The sequence below is a fragment of the Rhinolophus sinicus genome, chromosome 15 (genome assembly GCF_057876585.1).
Source record: "Rhinolophus sinicus isolate RSI-liver-muscle chromosome 15, RSI-T2T, whole genome shotgun sequence".
Lineage (NCBI taxonomy): Eukaryota > Metazoa > Chordata > Mammalia > Chiroptera > Rhinolophidae > Rhinolophus > Rhinolophus sinicus.
In genome coordinates, this window is record NC_142515.1 from 54,982,171 (window position 1) to 55,001,008 (window position 18,838).

Genomic DNA, 18,838 nt, shown 5'->3' on the forward strand with positions numbered 1-18,838 from the left:
GAAGGTTCAGAATATTTAAGTAAATTGCCTAAGGACACTCAGATAGTAAACAGTAGAGTCGGGGTTCACTTCCAAGTCCAGTGCTCTTTCTACTACCCTCCAGCTGTCCCCATTCCGCCCGGAAGTCTGTGCCCAAGGCCATACCATGTGCAAACCAGAACTCAGGCCAAGGGTACTGGAGGAGAGGACGAGGCTACCTACTTTCACACTCCCAACTGCAAAAGTGACATCTCCACAAGTGTGATACAGGGGCTATTTACAGTGTTCCGAGTCTTACCTTAATGAATATATTTAAGGTAGTGTCAGAACAAAATGCATTATTTTATCTACAAAGACGTTCGTAGGGGCTGACAGATGCCATGAAATACTGCTTTTGTAACCAACCAACATTCTCCCATTTTACACTGTTTGAGGATTTGGGCCCTGAATATCAAGCACAACATACTCAATTTTCTCAAATATCATGAGTTCGGGAAAAAGCAAAAGAAAAACAGTAATTTTCTCGCTTGTCTCCTGTGCAGGTGATGGGATTGCAGGACCATACGGAAGAAGTGATTTTGTTTCTTGGATAATGGAATTAAGTGGGTGCCTCTCGATTCATTCCTGAAAACATGGAGAAGTGGCATTTATGTTCCTGAAACATGAAATCAGTAGAAACACAACTGCGTAAAGAAAGGGAAATTAGAAAGAAAATCACCAATCATTTGATTATACGACAACTCGTGAACACTCACGTACTTGATTGTCCTCTGTAAGTGTGTAGAGAGGATGGTTTTTTTCTTTTTCTTTTTTTTTAAAGGCGCTGGTTTCAGCATGTTTTTTGTGAGAATGAGCTATGGCAGCTGGAAGGGAAAGTGTCCCGGAACAAAGGACAGCCCTCACATTTACGCAAGGACTTTTAGCTCACAGAGCACTTTCACATGTGTTCTCATTGTCCTCCCTGCTCTGGCTGGTGCCACGCTCTCCGGTTCCCTGTCTGCTCCCTGTTCCTGTTCTAGGTTTCATGTGCTTAGAACATCACACTGCACTTGCCTCACCCCCTGGCTGTGCCACCAACCTGCAGACAAAGACCATGCACGGATCGGCCCTGCTGTTTCTCAGCCCTAGGCCTGAATTGCCTCCCCTGGGTTCTCATCCTCATCCTTTGAGACTTTCTTCGGTTCTGGGGCTGCCACCTTCTGAAGCCTTCCCTGAGTACTGGCGGCCTTGGTTGGCTGTCCTTCTTCTCTGTTCTCCTGTTCCTCTCAGTCAAAGCAATTGCCATCTCCTTGCGCAAGGTCGATTACAGACCTTGCTCCTCTCTGGGCTGAGAGCCCCCTGGAGAGTAGGGATGTGTCTCCCCCAGGCAGACACTGGACCTAGCACAGAGCATGGCTCAGCATCTGCACCCAAGAAATACTGGGCAAATGAATCCCATTAGGGTGGTATCATTGTCCCTATATGGAAGAAGAAACAGAGGGTCATGGAGGCCAGGTGATATGGCCTGTGTCCCCAGTGAGTTAGAGGTGGTACCCAGACTGAAGCCCAAGTTGGGGAACTCCTGGCATCCCCGCTTGCTGTGGAGCATGTGGTCCTTTGTGGAACAGGAGGCCGTGCCTCTCGGAGCTCAGACTTCCTCTCATAGAAGTACAGTTCTGTTCAAGGTCAGAAGCCATGGATGTGGTGCCGCCCCTGTGTGGGTGTTCTCAGCATTGACTGCAAGGATGGGGGAGGTGGCACAGGGATTTGGGAGTAAGAATCTCTACCTTTGATGGACTTCAGAGTAAAGGGATTAACCAGTGCCAGGCTGGGACCCCAAATTGATGGAATAAAGTTATGTCAACTCCTTTAATTAATGTGTGCTTATACAATCTCAATGATACTGGCACTTCCTGTCTCCTATTTAAAAGATAAGGTTGAAAGGGGAGATGAGATTATAAAAAGAGATAAAAGAAAAAGAGATAAAATAAAATAAAATTCAAAAAGGAACTGGATGAAATAATAAGAGCTGTCTGTGGTGGTAAAAGGAAACACATGACAGGGAAACACACACAACCCTAATTAGAGCTGCCAGAGGCTGCAAACAAAGCTTGTGTGAGCAGCCAGACAGGCCGTCTTCCCTGCTGGGCATCCTTACCTAACTAAGGCCACGAGAACCATTCATTTACTGCACTTCTCCTGAATGCCTACTGTGTGCACATCCCAGGGGACATAAAGACTCGTGCGGCCCCAGAAAAACAGCAATGAAATATAATAAGGAAACATTAGGATGATATTTAGTGCTTGGTGGGAGCCAGAAGGAGTGACTATCTGTCTATGGGAACTGGGGATGGAGCAAAGGAGACCCCTGAGTAAGCCTGGATGAGTGAGGACGGCAGGTGGAGAGATGGAGAAAAGGGTCTCCTGCAGAAGCAGCCACACAGAAAGGCAGCAGGGCTAGGATGAGTGATATGAAAATGACAGAGTGATCCATTAGCAGATCAGCAGATAAGTTTGTTGTGTCTGGGAGGAGAGGCTGAAAGAGTGGCGGTGGTGTTTAGCCCTGTTTATCAAACACTTACTATGTACTAGGCCCTGGGCTCATTGCACCACACCCGTTAACTGATGTGTTTATCCATCACAACATTGTGAGGTAGTCAGTGAGGTACTCATCCCCAGTTTAGAAATGAGAAGATGAGTCACTGAGGTTAAGGAACTTGACCAAGATCCCAAGGCTGGTGTGGACCCAGACCCAGGGCTCTCTCTCTAAACCCATGTTTAGCTATTAATGTCTTCCGAGGTGTATTAGTTACCCATTGCTGTGTAACAAATTACCCCCCAAACTTTCCGAGGGTCAGGCATCTGGAAGCAGCTTCACAGGGTGGTTCTAGGTCTGGCTCTCTCATGAAGGGGATGTCAGCAGAGGCTACAGTCATTCAAACCCTGGTTCGGGCTGGAGGACCCGCTTCCAGGCTCACTCCAGTGGCTGCTGGCAGCAGGCTTCTGTTCTTCATGATGTGGGCTCTCGGGAGGGCTGCTCATGATGTGGCAGCTGTCTTCCCCCAGAACAAGTAATCCAAGACAGAGACAGCACGACCAAGACACAAGTGTCTTGTATAACCTCCCTTGGAACTGACATGCCATCACTTCAATTGGATGCAGCTGGTCACACAGACAAGCCCTGGTATCATGCAAAGGGCATTACACACAGGTGTGGTGGGGGATATGTGGGACCATCTGGGGGATCTGTGGGACCAGAGGCTACTACACGTAGCATCCTAAATTATTGGGGCTTTTTGTTCCAGTAAGAAATAAGTAAGAGGGATTGGGGACCTAATGCTTGGGTTCCTCTGGTGGAAACTCCAGAGGCAGAATTTGTTATAAAATGCATGTAGAGAAGACCAGATTGACCCCCAGTGGGAGCCGGCTTCCCTTCCAAATAGCACAAATTGGAGAATGGCCTTTCCTCTCCCCCATTGCCCCTTGCCTCTGCAGCAATCTGTCAAAATGTCTCTGCCATGCTTGCGGAGTTGAATCCAGCTACAGCTGCAGTTTGGGGGACCCTGAGCTGTGGATTACTGTTCAGAATACCCTCTGCTCGTGTGCTCACTTCCTCAGGCTGGCTTATATTCTGTCCCCTCTGAAATTGTCACCCACACATCCGCCGACTGCCCTCCTCGTCATCAAGGATTTCCTGCAGACCCACAGCAATCCAAGCAGGCACGAGCCGCCTCCCTGAAAGTCTTGGCTTCTCTTGCAGAGCATTTTATCCGTGCACAGAAATAAACAGAGCTCGCGGGGTCCTTGACGTCTCAGGGTTGCATTTTAATGACTGCTTCTTTCCGAGAAGTCAGGCTGGCCCGCTTCCTGGTAGACACCCACATTCACATGAATAGAGCTGAACCTGGGTCTTGAGGCCAAAGCATCCCAGAGTGTGACTGACCAGTTTGCAATTAGCACTTCATTAGAGGGACACCCCGTGTCCACAGAACAAAGACTGGCTCCCACAGCCTGGACAGGGACCCCTCCCAGGGCAGGGATAAGCATCTCCTGCCCAACACAGAGCGATCTTTCTGGACCTGCCTCTGAGCACACCACTCCTTGCTCAAAACTCTTCTTACACCTCCCGGCCTTCAGGACGGAGCTGCGATTCCTCCTCATCCTGGCTTACAAGGACACCCACTCTCCAGCCTCAGTCTGCTCCCCAGCCCACCCCCCAGGCCCCTCCCCTCCCCTCCAGCCCTGCTCCCTTCAATTCCTACTGCAGTCAGATTCAACTCTCTGTAGTCTGGGAATGAGCGATGCTGTCTTGTACCTCATCTCTGCCTCAAATGCCCTTTCCTTCCGAAATAACATCCATTCCTGCTTCAGAATTAATCTTCACTCTTCCATCATCTGGGAAGTCTTCCAATGCCTTCCCCTACCCCCCGCCTGCCCAGTTCAATTACATTCTCCTTTTTTTCCTTCCACAACAGCGAGACAGTGCTGCTGTCCCTTGATCCTTGGCTGTTTCCTGGATGTCCTGTCCCTGTCCCCACCTTCATTGGGAGCCCCCCACCCATATTCAGGAGAGCTGGCTTATGAAGCTAGTCACATGGAACGTGACCACGGGAGGCCCTCAGAAGCTCAGGCAACACAGTCTGCTTCCCCTGTCCTGCATCGCCGTGGCTCCTAGGGCTCTGGGCGCACATGGTGATAGCTCCCCAAATCCTTGCTGAAACACAGAGGTGGTCCGGCCAGCACAGCCGTGCCGCCTTCACATCCAGGGGGACCTGACCTTGTATCAGCACAGGACTCCTGGGTTTACTTAACACACGGCCTTCACTTCATTGGTTACAACTCTGTACTGCTCACACCTCAGTCTTCATGTATTGCCTCTGGGTAGCTCGACGAGAGCGTGCAAGGACCAGCAAGAGCTTTGGGTAGATGTAGCGTCAAATCCCAACATCGTGAGGAGGAGTATGGGCTTCATCCAGTTACACAAACTCATGGGGGCGTCACTGTTCTAACTGGTCAGGTGGAGGCAGCGTTCCCCACAGGCTGGTGTAAGCGTCACATGAGATAACATAAATGAAGGATATAAAGAAGCCTGAAGTCTGTCTCCCTCCCTCCCTCGCTCCCTCCATTCAACATGTACTCAATGCCAACCATATGCTGGGCTCCATGAGGGAGAAACCATGAAGAAAACACAGCCTGCCTCAAGAGTTCCCAGCCTAGTATAAGAAGTATTACATGGACTTGCAAACTTCTGATACAAAGTAGCAATGAGCAGTCCTGCAGGGAGGTGCTGCCCACTGCTTTGGGAGATTTTTCTGGGAGCTGGCTTCTGGAAAGCTTCAGCTCCAAGGGGACTGGGTCTTGAAGGACTGGTAGGCCCTTGGAGCAGCACTAACCCTGAAGATTAGCAGGACCCCACCCCCTTGCCATGAGCTAGGACCCTGCTCGTGGTAGATGAATATTCAGGTCGGGGTGGGATCGCAGGAACAGCCAGTGACTGGCTGGACAAATGCATTCTCTGAGCCCTTTTTTGCCAGGATATGAGGAGGCCTGTTTACACGGGTCCCCCCTGCAGTCTCTGCTGCTTAATATGCCTTTTGAAAATGATACTCAGTGGGATGTGTGCACATTTGTAATTACAAAGACCAGGCTGGTTTTTTTTCACAATTTGTGCCTGCTAATTTCTCAGCTGCAAGAAGAGAAATAGCAAAAAGTCCAAAATGCTCCTTGTTGAGTGGATTCCCTGGTAAGCACTGTGTAGTGGTTCTTCCTGTTTACAAAGCACTTTCATTCCTCTCCATGAGGGAAGCAGACCCACTAGTAGCCCAGAGGGGGAACCAAGAGCCACAGAAGAAAATGACTTGCCCAAGGTCACATGGCAAGTAGGAAGGGCAGGCAGGGCTGCACTCGATTCTCCTGAGGGTATAGCTGGTGGCCTTTCACATAAACCTCTGGCACAGAAAAAAGAAGGATGAGGCAAGAAGTTCACAGAAGCAGGGCTGCTTCCCCCACGAGGTGGGCATCCTGCCCCAAGAAATGGCTCATCGGGAGGCACTGGGTGAAAACCCCCATTCAGGGAAGCCTTCCCAGTAACTGAGATCCAGCCTGAGGCTTCCAGGAGCAGAGCCTCCCATGGAATGAGGGCGGGCTACGATTTCAGCCAACCCTTTGAAACTGAGCCTGCGGTTGAAGTCAGGTCAACACATTCACAGGCGTTTTGGGCCCTATCGACATCTGGGGTGGGAAACCCACCTGAAAGCTGTTGAAATGCAGGGGCCAGCACTGGTTTTGCAGAACAGTGGCTCTTTGAGTGGAAGGTGTTCGAGAATTAAGTTTCCCCAGTGTTCCCAGGGCTCAGACTTAAAGCCAAGGGGGGCCGGGGCCCCCAGTGCCTGATGGAGCCACTGATAGGTCCCTGCTGGCTAAAAGTGATGACATTGGCAAGAAACTGATCTTTCTGGGGAGCAGAAACTCAAGAGCACTCAAGTGCAGAACACAAGGCAAGTTGTGTTACCTGCCACAAAGCCCCAGCTTTCAGGTCTGGGGGAGGAGGTATGAGGGACCACTGGTATTGGGTATCAGGAGCCCCAGACCAGACCCTGAAGGAAGAAACTGCTGGAGTGGGACTTTTTATCTTGTCTTGTATCCTCCTTCTTCATATAGAATCGGGCCATGCTTAGGCCAGAGACGAGACTATGTAATCTACCTCCTCCCTCTTTTACAGACAACAAAACGGAGACCTGGCAGCATCAGGAAACTTGCCTCTGACAACGGAGAGTGTCAGACGTGCGACTCAGAACCAGGTTTTCACATTCTCAGTTCATACTTGTTTGGACTAGGGAAAGAAACAAAAAGCAAAGCCGTTAGTTAGCTTTTGCCACCTTGTCACAGGGCCTGGCCACAGCACACTTAGATCTGGGTCCTTCACACTCCTTCTGTGAGCCTGCTGAGCGCCGTCCCGTGTTGTAAGCTGATGTTCACACACAAATGTCTGGCTAAAGCAGGTTTCAGCTGCTGGGCACTGTTTGTTTAAAAGGTAAGTCCGTTGGTGCGAAGCAGACCCTGCTTGGTTTGCCTCCCTTAACACAAGTCAGCCACACACTGCCCTTGCTAGTCCATGCTTGGGTGACTAAGGAAGACGGAAACACCCAACGTGAGCTGTCACCGTGCACAGCCGAGATAATCCTGGAGGACGGCTGTTGACCTGAGCTCCGGCATCGGCATCTAAAAGTCAGGTCAGGTCCAGCAGGGTTGGCTATAGACACAAAAAGTGGCAATCCTGAGGAATGGTGGTCCGTCCGTAGGGAGATTCTCTAGTTGGCTGGGGGTGGGCATGAAGCTGCGGAAATGGCAAAAAACAAAACAAAACAAAACAAAACTTTATGCGTAATTGCGCATGCGCAGCTGTTTAGGAAGTCCTTAGCTTTCCTGAGATTTTCAATTCCGAGTACTTGAAAGTTTAAGAAACCATAATGTAGCTCCCTCAAGGCCCCCTCTCACCCCTGTCTGTATCCTCCTCAGAGCCTCACACTGTCCTGGTTCCATAGAGTCCAGTCTGAGCTGGAATATCTTGCTCTGACTTCAAAAACACAAGCGTTGAAAGTCTTGGTCATGGCTGGGTGAATTTTTTTTTTTTTTTTTAACTATGCTCTTTCTGCAGGACAGTCACTATCCATTGTGCTGGGCAACGGGGATCAGAAGCCACAGTGGAAATATGAGGGCAGGGGGGTTACAGAAAGGTTTAGATTCTCTGTGATACAAAGAAGCCTTTCTTCTTAAGTGCAACCTGGAAAACAATCCCCCACTGGAGAGAGCGGCGACACTTCCTGTGTAACATATACAAACATCCCCTGGCAACTGTGGTCTGGGGGAAACCAATATGGCCTGAACCATAGAGGGGGTGGGAGCAGCAATATCTTGGGTTCTCTCCAAGCTTCATCTAGTTTAAAAAAACCCAGAATTTAAAAATAAAATAATAATTTTGTTGGAATCATTGAACACCAGATCTAAAAGAACTTTAGTTTTCTTAGCTGTGAAATGAGACTTGGATGAGAATGGCCTCAGTGGCCAAGAAAGGTGATGGGACTTACGCACAGAGGCATATCAAAGCCTAACCCTTTGACCCTCAGTCAAATGCCTACAAAGGCTCTCTGAGAATTGAGACTTAAGAATTGTATCTCCTCGTGTTCTTGTTGGGATGGTCACCACTTAGGAATGGTATCCTGGCATCACTCACATAAATGAAATGTTAAAACTTTCCATTTTCTTGGATATGTTTTGTTGTTACTTCTCCAGTTAGAGAGAACAGTCCCAAATGCAATCTCTTTGAGTAAATCTCTTTCCCAGTGACCAGGATTAACAGTGTTTTTCTAAAGCACTTGGTCGCAAACAGCCCTAGAGATACAGAGAAGCGGTACTCGGGAGTACCTGAAAGACCACCTAGGCAAGTTCTGCCATTTTGTTGCATGAGTTTCTGAGACACCAAGAAGAAGAAAAGACTCAAAACAGATGAGCCGTGCCCATCAGATTCTCCCTTTGAGAAAGGACATAAGGAGCAGGGAGAAAAGTTTCCAGCTATGATAGGCATTGGATTTGAAGGTGACACAGCCTTGAGAACTTGGGTGGCAGGTTCTGTTTGTTTGTTTGTTGCTGGGATGAATAAACTGATGAGTATGGCAGCCTGCAGAGAATGGGGAGTGGGACAGGTGAGCAGAGATGCCCTCTCTTGCTTTGGCTTCTTTGCAGTTCTTTAAGCCCTGCTTTAGTGGAGTGAACTGAAATGGTTTGTTGAAATGTAGAAGAGCCCTGACCAGAGCAAAGGGGCCCAGGTGTGCATATGAGCTGGACTGCATGACCTCTAAGAACCCTTTAACCAGAGGTATTCTAATATTGGCAGTCTTGGTTTTCAGAGCCTGTCGGAGCCAGAGAGCCACAAGCACAGGTCCTTGTGCCAATCCCACTGAAGTTGCAGGTGGTCTCTGGGTAAGGGTCTGTGGGGACAGAGCCCCAGAAAGTAGTTTACAGGCTCTCGGCCTCACGTGGAAGGGTGCTGGCTCGGGTGGTGGATGGCCATCGGCTGTGGCTGATTGGCCGTCGGCTGTGGCTAGCTGATTGGCCGCTAGTATAACTGCTGCGGCTACGGAGGAGAGTCGAGGAGAGCGGAAGAGAGCAGAGGAACAGAGTCGAGGAGAGTGGAGGAGAGTCGTCGGTCGGTTGGCGGAAAAATGGACAGCAGGTCATACGTCCAGTGAACCCAGCCTCCAGTGAGACCATAGTGGTATGACTCCCCTACTTATGGCTCCGTGGGTGTTCCTTTTTGGCCTCATCATATCCTGCGTTCTTGTGTGGGGAGTGGGAGCAGAGACCCCGCAGGCCGCCCCGCACGACAGGGTCTTTGCGCTCCTTGGTGCTCATAATATGGTCCTTGGACAGGCCTCATAAAATCACCTGTGGGCTTGTTGGAGATGGAGAACCTCCGCCCCACCCAGACCTCCTGAATCAGAATCTCCGTTTTCACAGGCTCTCCAGTAATTCCTATGCGCATTAAGTTTGAGAAGCAGTGGTTTAGGAAATAGCCTTTAAAAAACAAGAAAGGACGCAGTGGAGAAAAGACTGTGAGTAGAGCCATGAGGGTCTAGTGGTAAGACCATCTCCAGAACAAACTCGCTGTGTGGCCTTGGGAAAACCACAGCCATGCTCAAAACGGCTGCTTTCTCTCGCCTGAAAATGAGGGGGTTGGATTGGATGATCTTTATTCTTTCGCCTCGCAGGCATCTCTGATATGAGATAGGAGCAGGGAGCCCCACTCAGCTGAAGATCAGAGAGTTTCTTGCTGTGTAAAACACTCCCTAATCAGCCTTATGTCAAGTCCCCCGCCCCCTGACTAACCACAGTGACAAGTCCCAGGAGTGCACCTTGTCAGGCTGTGAATAAAGTTCAGGCAGCTTGGTTAATTACCCTGACACCAACTAGAGTTAGCTACCCAGCAGCTCAGGAATTCGTCTTAATGATTGTAGGAACGCGCCGTGCTGTGGCTTCAGGCACAACCCCCACCTTTGCAGGCTGTAGCTTCATTTGAGAACCTCCAATTCAAGCAGAGGATCCCAAAGGTCCTTAGGGGTCCAGGTAAGTGTCCCAAGGTTCCCCTTTGCTCATTCCATAAGGGCATAAGGTCATTTTCCAAATGTGTCATTAGCGCAGCTTTGTATCCATAGCAGATAATTTAGTTTCTTTCTCTCATGCCTCTGCTTGGAACCTGCTCCAGGTTCTCCACTGCTGTCAAGGAAAGGCCGTGTGGGATGTGCTCCTCCTAACTCTCCAGCCCCATCTCCATTAATCCCTACCTCAAACCCTGTGCCCTGACCCCAGAAGGTTACACTCAGTTGCCTGTAACTTTACATTTCCATAAATATTTGAAAACATATTCTTTCTTCAGTTTGTACACATTGTTTCTGGCCAAAATACTCTCCTCCGCTCTTGACCATAATCCTAACTCATCCTTCAGTTTTCAGTATCTATATCATTTCCCTGGGAAGGTTTCATGACTCGCAGTTCGGGTGTCTCAATTACTATAGAGTCCTGTGCTTCATTAATCATACTAGATACCGTGTTTCCCTGAAAATAAGACCGGGTCTTATATTAATTTTTGCTCCAAAAGACGCATTAGGGCTTATGTTCGGGGGATGTCATCCTTAAAAATCATACTAGGGCTTATGTTCTGGTTAGGTCTTGTTTTCGGGGAAACACGGTATCACACTGTATTTTCAGAATTACCCCTACAAAGCAGTGACCTTAGGTTTGGCAGGACCATGCCTGCCTGATTTACTTCACATCTAAGCTCTATGAGGACAGGCATTGTTTTCTGTGTCATTGACAACTGTATTCAGAGTGCCTGCTACATTCATTGCCTGGCACATAGCAGATGCTCAGTAAATGTCTCTTGAATAAAAAACAAAAAACGAATTTTGCATGCTTAGCACAGTGTCTGGTGCATGATGAGCCCGCAGTGTTGGTTTGGAGTGAATGGATGGATGAATGGAGATTTGTTTGCTTTTGGCATAAAATTTGGGTAGTGAAAGCTGATTAGGATGGATTGCTTGATAGGCTGAAACCTAAAGGTGTCCGTAACCCAGTCAATGCTGAAGAGGTGTGATAACAGGTGAGGTCAGACTTGCCCATGACCCTGGGACCTGGGGTGAGAGGTGCAGAGAGGGGATTACTTTGAATGAATGGCCATGGGGAGGTGTAAGGGCTCCGTTCCCTCAGCCCAGAGCACACATTTGCTCTCGCCCGTGGGCTGTCTGAAGACCTAGAAGGCTGGTCCCAGGGCCAGCCTTTCTTCTGGACAGAGAGGTAGAAACAAAGAAAAGATTTCTCTAGGTAGGCCCTTTAGAGAGGAGAAAACATTCTCAATTCTTACAACCAGTAAGTGACATAACTGAGATTGGAAGCCAGATCTTTAGCCAGGGCTTTTTCTAAGTATTATGCTTTGAAAAAAAGTGGGACTTCAATTTTTAAAAAGTGAAACCCATTTTAAAATATCTGTTTTTTACATGTGGTGGCAGCAGTGGGATAAAAGTCCAATGTCCACATGCAAAAATTAGGGGGAAAAGAATTGGAGCGTTTCTGAAGACGCTCTTCTTTTCTAAGCCACGTCTGCTCTGGTCGCTCCACTTTGCTCTAGAGGTCTGGGGTTAGAGAGGAAGGGTTATATTTTATTTACATCGTAAAAGAAGGTTTCTGTCCCTTTCTCCCTTCTTCCATAGCAACAACCTCAGCCTAACCAAGTAGCTTCCTAGGGAGCTGTGTCGGAAGGTTTCTTCTCATATGACCAGGGCACAGAGCAGGGGAGACAGAATAGGATAATACTTAAGAATTCAGGTTTGGAAGTCAGACACATCAAGCTTAACCCCGGCTTCACCATTTATGAGCTGTTTGACCTCTGCCAGATAACTTCACGTCTCTGAGTCTCTATTTTCTCATCTATACATTGAGGAGAATAACAGTCTTATTTATTTGGCCTTTTTATGAAGTAGTGAGACAAATACAAGGAAACTACTTAATATGGGACCACAAACCCTACATGCAACTCCAAAATCAGAAAGTTCTAAGAACTTAAAGCATTTTTCATAACTTATTTGGGAGTAAAATCTGATCTCATTTGAATTCTCTTGGCAACAAAATATAACTTAAACTGATGTAAAATTATTTCGAGTTGTTATGTGACCATTCCTGTGTTTTGCTGCAGAAATATTGATGTGTTTGTTTACAGGGTAACACCTCAGCGCCCACTGGGACTGTTGGTAACATTAACTACATATTACCTTTCTAAAACCTAGAATGGTTTGGTTTCCAAAATAAATATGTCTCCAGAGATTTCATTCAAGGGAATATGGACCTGTAGAGTACCTGACCATGTTGACTGATCATTACTTGAGATCCGCCATCAATTCAGCTTCAGGAATTAGCCCAAGGACACACAGAGACTAGTTTGCACATGGGATGGTCCTCAGGTATTATCTATCCCACAACCATGACCTTGACCAAATTTTTCTCTTAGACTATTCAACTTGAACTTCCTCCAATAGAAATTCATTTCTTTGAAGCTTTCAAGCTCTTTGGTCATTGAAAGGTCACTTGTCAAGATGAAAATCAAAAATTGGTTGAGTGCGAGTTAAGAGTAAGGTGCTCACAAACCAGAACCAGAGAAGAATAGGGGCAAGATGTGGGATCAAGGAGGTGAAAATGTGTCCCACAGGCAAACAACACTCATTCTGCACCCAGATTTCGTTCTGGAAATGAAATAGAATATTGACACATAGGAAGTTTTAAATACATAGAAAGGGTGGAGGAGGCAAAAAATTCCCAGCCTCTCCCTATTTCTCTTTCAAAGGAGTGTGGGAGAGTTTTATAATGAAAGACACAAATCTAATTAATTAACATAGGGTTAAAATTATATTCACAAAGAACAGAGTAGGAATAAGTTAAGGGAGTTTGCTTCAACTGAGTCAGAAATCTAGCTCTGAGCTTCCTGGCAGCCAAGGAAAAAAAGGAAAACATTACGGTTACATGTCCTTATAGCTTGTGTTTTGGGTACCTGTTTTTGCATAACAAACTGCCCCAAAGCTTAATGGCTTAAAATAATCGTTTTACTTTGCTCAAGGTTTTGTGGATTAGGAATTTGAGAAGGGTCTGGCTAGGCAGTGCACCTCTCATATGCTTGGCACCCGCTGGGGCGGCTGGAAGTGGATGGCCTCTGTAGTCTTGTGTCTGGTGCCTGGCTTCTTTCTCCATGCAGCATCTCATCTTCCAGGCCCCTCCATGGGACTTGGGGCTCTCATTGCATGACACCCTTAGAGTATCTGCACTTTTTACATGGTAACTTGTTTCTCAGAGACAGGGAATGAAAGTTACAAGAACAGTTAAGGACCATGTCCAGACCTAAAACAGCATCACTTCCATCAGATTCTCTTGGTCAAAGAAGTCAGAGGACCGACCCAGATCAAGGAGCTGGAGAAATAGACTCCACCTCCTGCTTGAGGTGGAGGACAAGGTCACATTGCAGAAGAAAAATGGGTGCTATTGTTGTGGCCGTCTGGAAAAATAACCTGCCACAGGAGGATAAAAGCAAGCACATACATTTACCAGAAGGAATGACTTTTTTTAGCACGGAACTTGTAAGATGAATTATGTGGCATCTCTTCTAGAGAACAGTCATTGCACATTGACTAAAAGAGACAATATCATCAGAAGCTAGTTTGAAGAAGATGCAGGAACAGCTCAGGATTTTATATACAGAAATACCCCTTATCTGTAGGAGATACATTTCAAGACCCTCAGTGGATGCCTGAAACCTCAGCGAGTACGGAACTCTATATATACTATGATTTTTCCTATACATACATACCTATGATAAAGTTTAATTTACAAATAGGCACAGTAAAAGATTAAAACGAGAACTAATAATAAAATGCAATAATTACAGCAATATGATGTAACAAAAGTTATGTGAATATGGTCTCTCTCTCTTTCTCAAAATAGTTGATAACTGACCTGATAACAGACGCTCCCACATTACGAGCAGAAGGGTAGCCTATGGAGCATGGACTCGCTGAATAAAGAAATGATTCACCTTCTGGGAGAGATGGAGCGGGACAGTGCAAAATTTCATCACGCTGCTCAGAACAGCATGCAATTTTAAAATTATAACTTGTTTGTTTCTGGAATTTTCCATTTAATAGTTTCTGACTGCAGTTGACTAAGGGTAACAAACCGCAGAAAGCAAAACCACGGATGGGGGTACTGTATTTAGTAATTCTGAAGGCTGAACACTTGGTTTCCAGGAGCTCTGGTCCCTGAAATTAGTGACAGTCCTTGAAACCAAATTTTGCCTTTCAGTTGACTGACGACCATGTAATACAACATCATCATGTGTTGGAGCCACGTAGCCATGCACCTGGTCCCTGCCCTCCTGGCACTCCATCTTGCAGGGAAAGCAACACACACAACAATACAAAGGGTAGGTGTGGCCTGAAATTTTTCAGATGTGGTCAAAGAGCTGCCTACATTAGAGTCGTGCTAGACATGAGGTGTCTAGACATCTAGACACAGGTGTTTGTGAAAAATCCAGATGCCTGGCCTGACCCTTCCCTTGCAGCGACCCAGGGAGCTCTGCTTTGAACATGCTTCCCTGGTGATTCTGAGCTTATGGACATGCAGAGCTCTGCGCCGCTCACTGTGGGAGGGTTCCGAGCATGATCACGAGTAAGTAGCCAACAAGAACTGTGGCCTTCCGCGTTCTCAAGGACTGTTCTAGGTGTTTTATAGCACACTAGTCCATCCTCACAACAGCTCAGTGAACTATTATTCTCCATGTCTCAGATAGGAAATTGGAGAGTCAGAGAGATTCCAGAACCTATCCAAAGTTACCCAGTCTCTAAACTGGTGATGCACGACTCACTAAGGGGTCTGGTTCCAAAGCCCTCGTTGATGGGTTCTGTGAATCCAGGTGCCCAGGGAGGACCCTCTACCCAGTGCCAGGATGCTACCAGCTCCCTGAGGCATGAGATTGTCATCTACTAGATGTCTGCCCTAATACTTATAAGGCAAATGTGGAAAAGCTCAATTCAACGAGTTTTGTTGACATACTCTCTTTTGAAGATAGGAGAACATATACTGGCCTCATATTTTGGTTCTGCTACGCGTTTTCCCGAAAGTAAGACCTAGCTGGACAATCAGCTCTAATGTGTCTTTTGGAGCAAAAATTAACGTAAGACCCAGTCTTATATAAGACACAATATTCTATTCTATTCTATTCTATTCTATTCTATTCTATTCTATTCTATTCTATTCTATTCTATTCTATTCCATTCTATTCATTATATTATATTATACTAAAGACCTGGTCTTATATTATAGTAAAATAAGACCAAGTTTTATATTAATTTTTGCTCCAAAAGACGCATTGGAGCTGATTATCCAGCTAGGTCTTATTTTTGGGGGAACACAGTAGGTGTGTGACCCTGAGCTAAGGTTTCACTTCATATAGCCACAGTTTGCTGGTTTGAGAAAGGCAGATTGTGTTGGGCCATCTCTAGATTTTCTCCCAGCTCAAGATTTGTCCCAAGTCCTGGATGATTTGATATGACAGCCCCACGCCTAGTACTGTTCATGGATTCATTGATTCAGTGATTGTTTCATTTGTTAAATTCATCCAACAAATAGCTTTTCTGTGTCTGGAATTTGCGCTCAATTCCCAGAGAAGTAAATGTTTAAAGTACCCACTCAATAACTCAATAGCTGATGTTACTAGTTTCATTCCCTGCACAGCTTTCTGAATGATTCCCATGGTAGTGTGTGCCCCCACTGGCACCAGCCCTCCTGTCCATAGAACCACCTCCCATTGTTTGAAGGGAAACTTAGAAGTCTATCACCTAAGCACTTTGGAATTCAAATTGACTGACATTCTGACTGACATTCAATGGCTTTCTGCCCTGGGGCAAATCTTCCACTTCAGTCCTACTTTGATCCTGGAGCCCAGGCCACTTTCATTTCACAGTTGAAGTAACAAAGGTTAAAACAGATGACAACTATTTCTAGAGAGCGGGTCCTTTGCCCCCACAGCTCACTATGGTGAGACACGAAGGAGGCCCATTAGAAGGGTAAGGCGAAACTTTGAAGACCCTAGAAGCAGAGGGTTCGTCTCTAGTCCAATACTCTAAAAGCTGATTTTCTTCAACAAAACGTATCTCAAATTCAAAACCCGTGGCCCAGGGCAGAGAAGTGCCCTCATCCTTGCAGGCAGCCCCTGGGGCACTTCCCCTTGGAGGGAGTATGAAACTCGAATACTGTTACCCACCAGGTAGGGAAACTAAAGGGCTGAGAGAGCTGAGGTCTTTGTGTCCATGGTCACAGGTTGCTCACCGGCAGGAGGAAAGGTGTGTGTGTATGGGGGGGGGGGGGGGGAAGGGGGGGCAGGGCAGGGCAGCAAAGTAAAATTAGAATAAAAGCCAGCAGCCCAGAGTAGGGCTCTGTGTTCCACATGGCAGCAGTCCTTTGAAGAGCCCCTGGTACCTAGGAGGCCCCTCCAGCCTGGCCTGTTCATTCTCCCCAGACAAGGGTCTGCTCACCAGGCCACCCTCTCTCCACCCCTCCCCCACTTCTGCAGCAATTCTCCTCTTTTGCTGAATTGCCAAATACAGCAGCTCGAGTTTCACCCTGGCTCTCTGCCAGTTGGCTGCTGGGGAGCTGGAGATGGGTTCTTTGGGGGTCCCTAGGTGGATGGCTTTTGAGTTTTTGCCAGCAGAAGAGGAGGCAGCTGAGCCCAGATGTGAGGTACTAACCCCCTTCAAGCACAGCTGTGCCCCGTGCTCTCTGTCCTTCCTAAGGTCAGCTCTTCTGGGGGGTGCTCAGCTTCTAGACCAAGGCTTGCTGTTCTTGGCTCAAGGAGATGTTTTCAGCCCAGAATACTCCATGTAGAAATCTCCTCAGGGATGGGCAAGGGGTGGGTGAGGGCAGACCTCTCCACTCATCTGAACTCAGAGTGTGAGTCCCCCATTCTGTCCCCTCAGTGACTGCGTGTTTTAGGACAGCTTTCAGAGCGTCTCCTGCCTTGCTCCTTGCACTTGGGGGTGGGATGGGGGGAGCGGTATAGGAACTGTAGGTGGAATTTGTTGAGATCAGGCAGAAGGAACTGAAGACACCCTTTTCTGATTCATGACATGTGAGAATGTTTTCTTGACAGAAGTAGCTCTTGGTAATAGTAACAGCTCCCGGGCCTTCAACAGGCCTCTGCCATCACCAGCACCCGGCCCAGCTCATCAGCCTCCCCAGGTGGGAAGGGGTGGAGAGTAGGAAGCCTGCCTGGGGGTGAGGGCGAAAGACACACACACACACACACACACACACACACACACACACTCACATCTAGAGGGTGCTGAGAGCAGAGACGGGGATCAGGCCGAGGGAGACCAGGACAGGGAGGCTTAGGGACAAGGAAGTCAGGGGGGGCTGCAGGTGGAGACAGGTCAAGATTTGGCGCCTGCCTCGCTGTCACCCGCACATCCCTGTAGGCCCTCCCTGGGTCCTCCCTGCCTAGAAGCCCCGTGGCTGGCACAGCTGGAGAAAGGGAGACAACGGGGCCTTATGCCAGGCCGCCAGCAGCAATAAACTTCTGCACGTCTGGAGCCTACAGAGGGTGTTAGGGAGCAGGACCCTTTGGTTTATAGCTCATGGAAGTCTCCTTCTCCTGATGGCAAGATCTGGGGGCTCTGGGTGGTGCTATTAATTTCAAAAAGAATATCTTTTAAAAAATAAAATGTTGCTTTCTCTTTTAAAAAGTAAACTTGTCCTACCCCTGCTCCTTCATTACAAAAGAAAACAATGCAAGCTCATCATGGAGAACTTGGAAAGTATGAAAATTTACAGGAAAACTAAACCATGAGTGGTCATCACATCACCTATGATAACCACTGCTAGCAATTGCATGGTTTTTCTTTCAGTCTTTTGTCATGCATAGAGCTATCTGATTAGCGACATTATGTCACAAGCATTTTGTTAAATATTATTTGACAGCACCATTTTATTAGAGTATATATTCTAACACATACGTGAACGGGGCTTTCTTTATTGAGGTAATCTATAGTTGAATATTTAGGTTGCATCTAACTTTGCTACTATGCATAACGCTTTAAAAAATATCGTTCTGCCTACATCTGTGCCTAAGTTTCTGGTTATCTCTTCAGGATATATTCTGAAAAGGAGACTTACTGTGTCAAGGCCATAAACATATATATAGTATAGATGGAAGACGGCATATATTCATATAAATACATGTGGCTATCTACCTATGATCTACATATCATCTGTCTATCTGTCTATCTATCTATCTATCTATCTATCTATCTATCTATCTATCTATCTATCTATCTATCTATCATCTATTCTCCTTCTATTATAGTGCAATGTACACCTAGATGCTGATCACAGAGCCTCATTTGACAGTTAATGACATTTCTTTGTAGTTTACAAATTCATGAAAGTGGGACACAAGTCTAATTACCGTATCTCTGTTTTTCAAAGGAGGAATCTGAGGTCCAAAGAGGTTAAATGACTTGCTCAAGATCTTAAACTTAACTGAAACCTCTCTGCTGTTTCCCACATTTTGGCCACACCACCAGCACCCAGGGTCAGGCCTTCATAAACCATCGCTTGACTCACGCTAGAACCACCTTGTCCAATGTGGCAGCTACTAGCCACACATGGATATTTACATTTACATTTATTAAAATAAAATTAAAATGTAGCTCCTCAGTCTCTTTATTTCAAGTGCTTGAGGACTATACATATCTACCGTATTGGACAGCAGGATAGAGAGCGTTCCCGT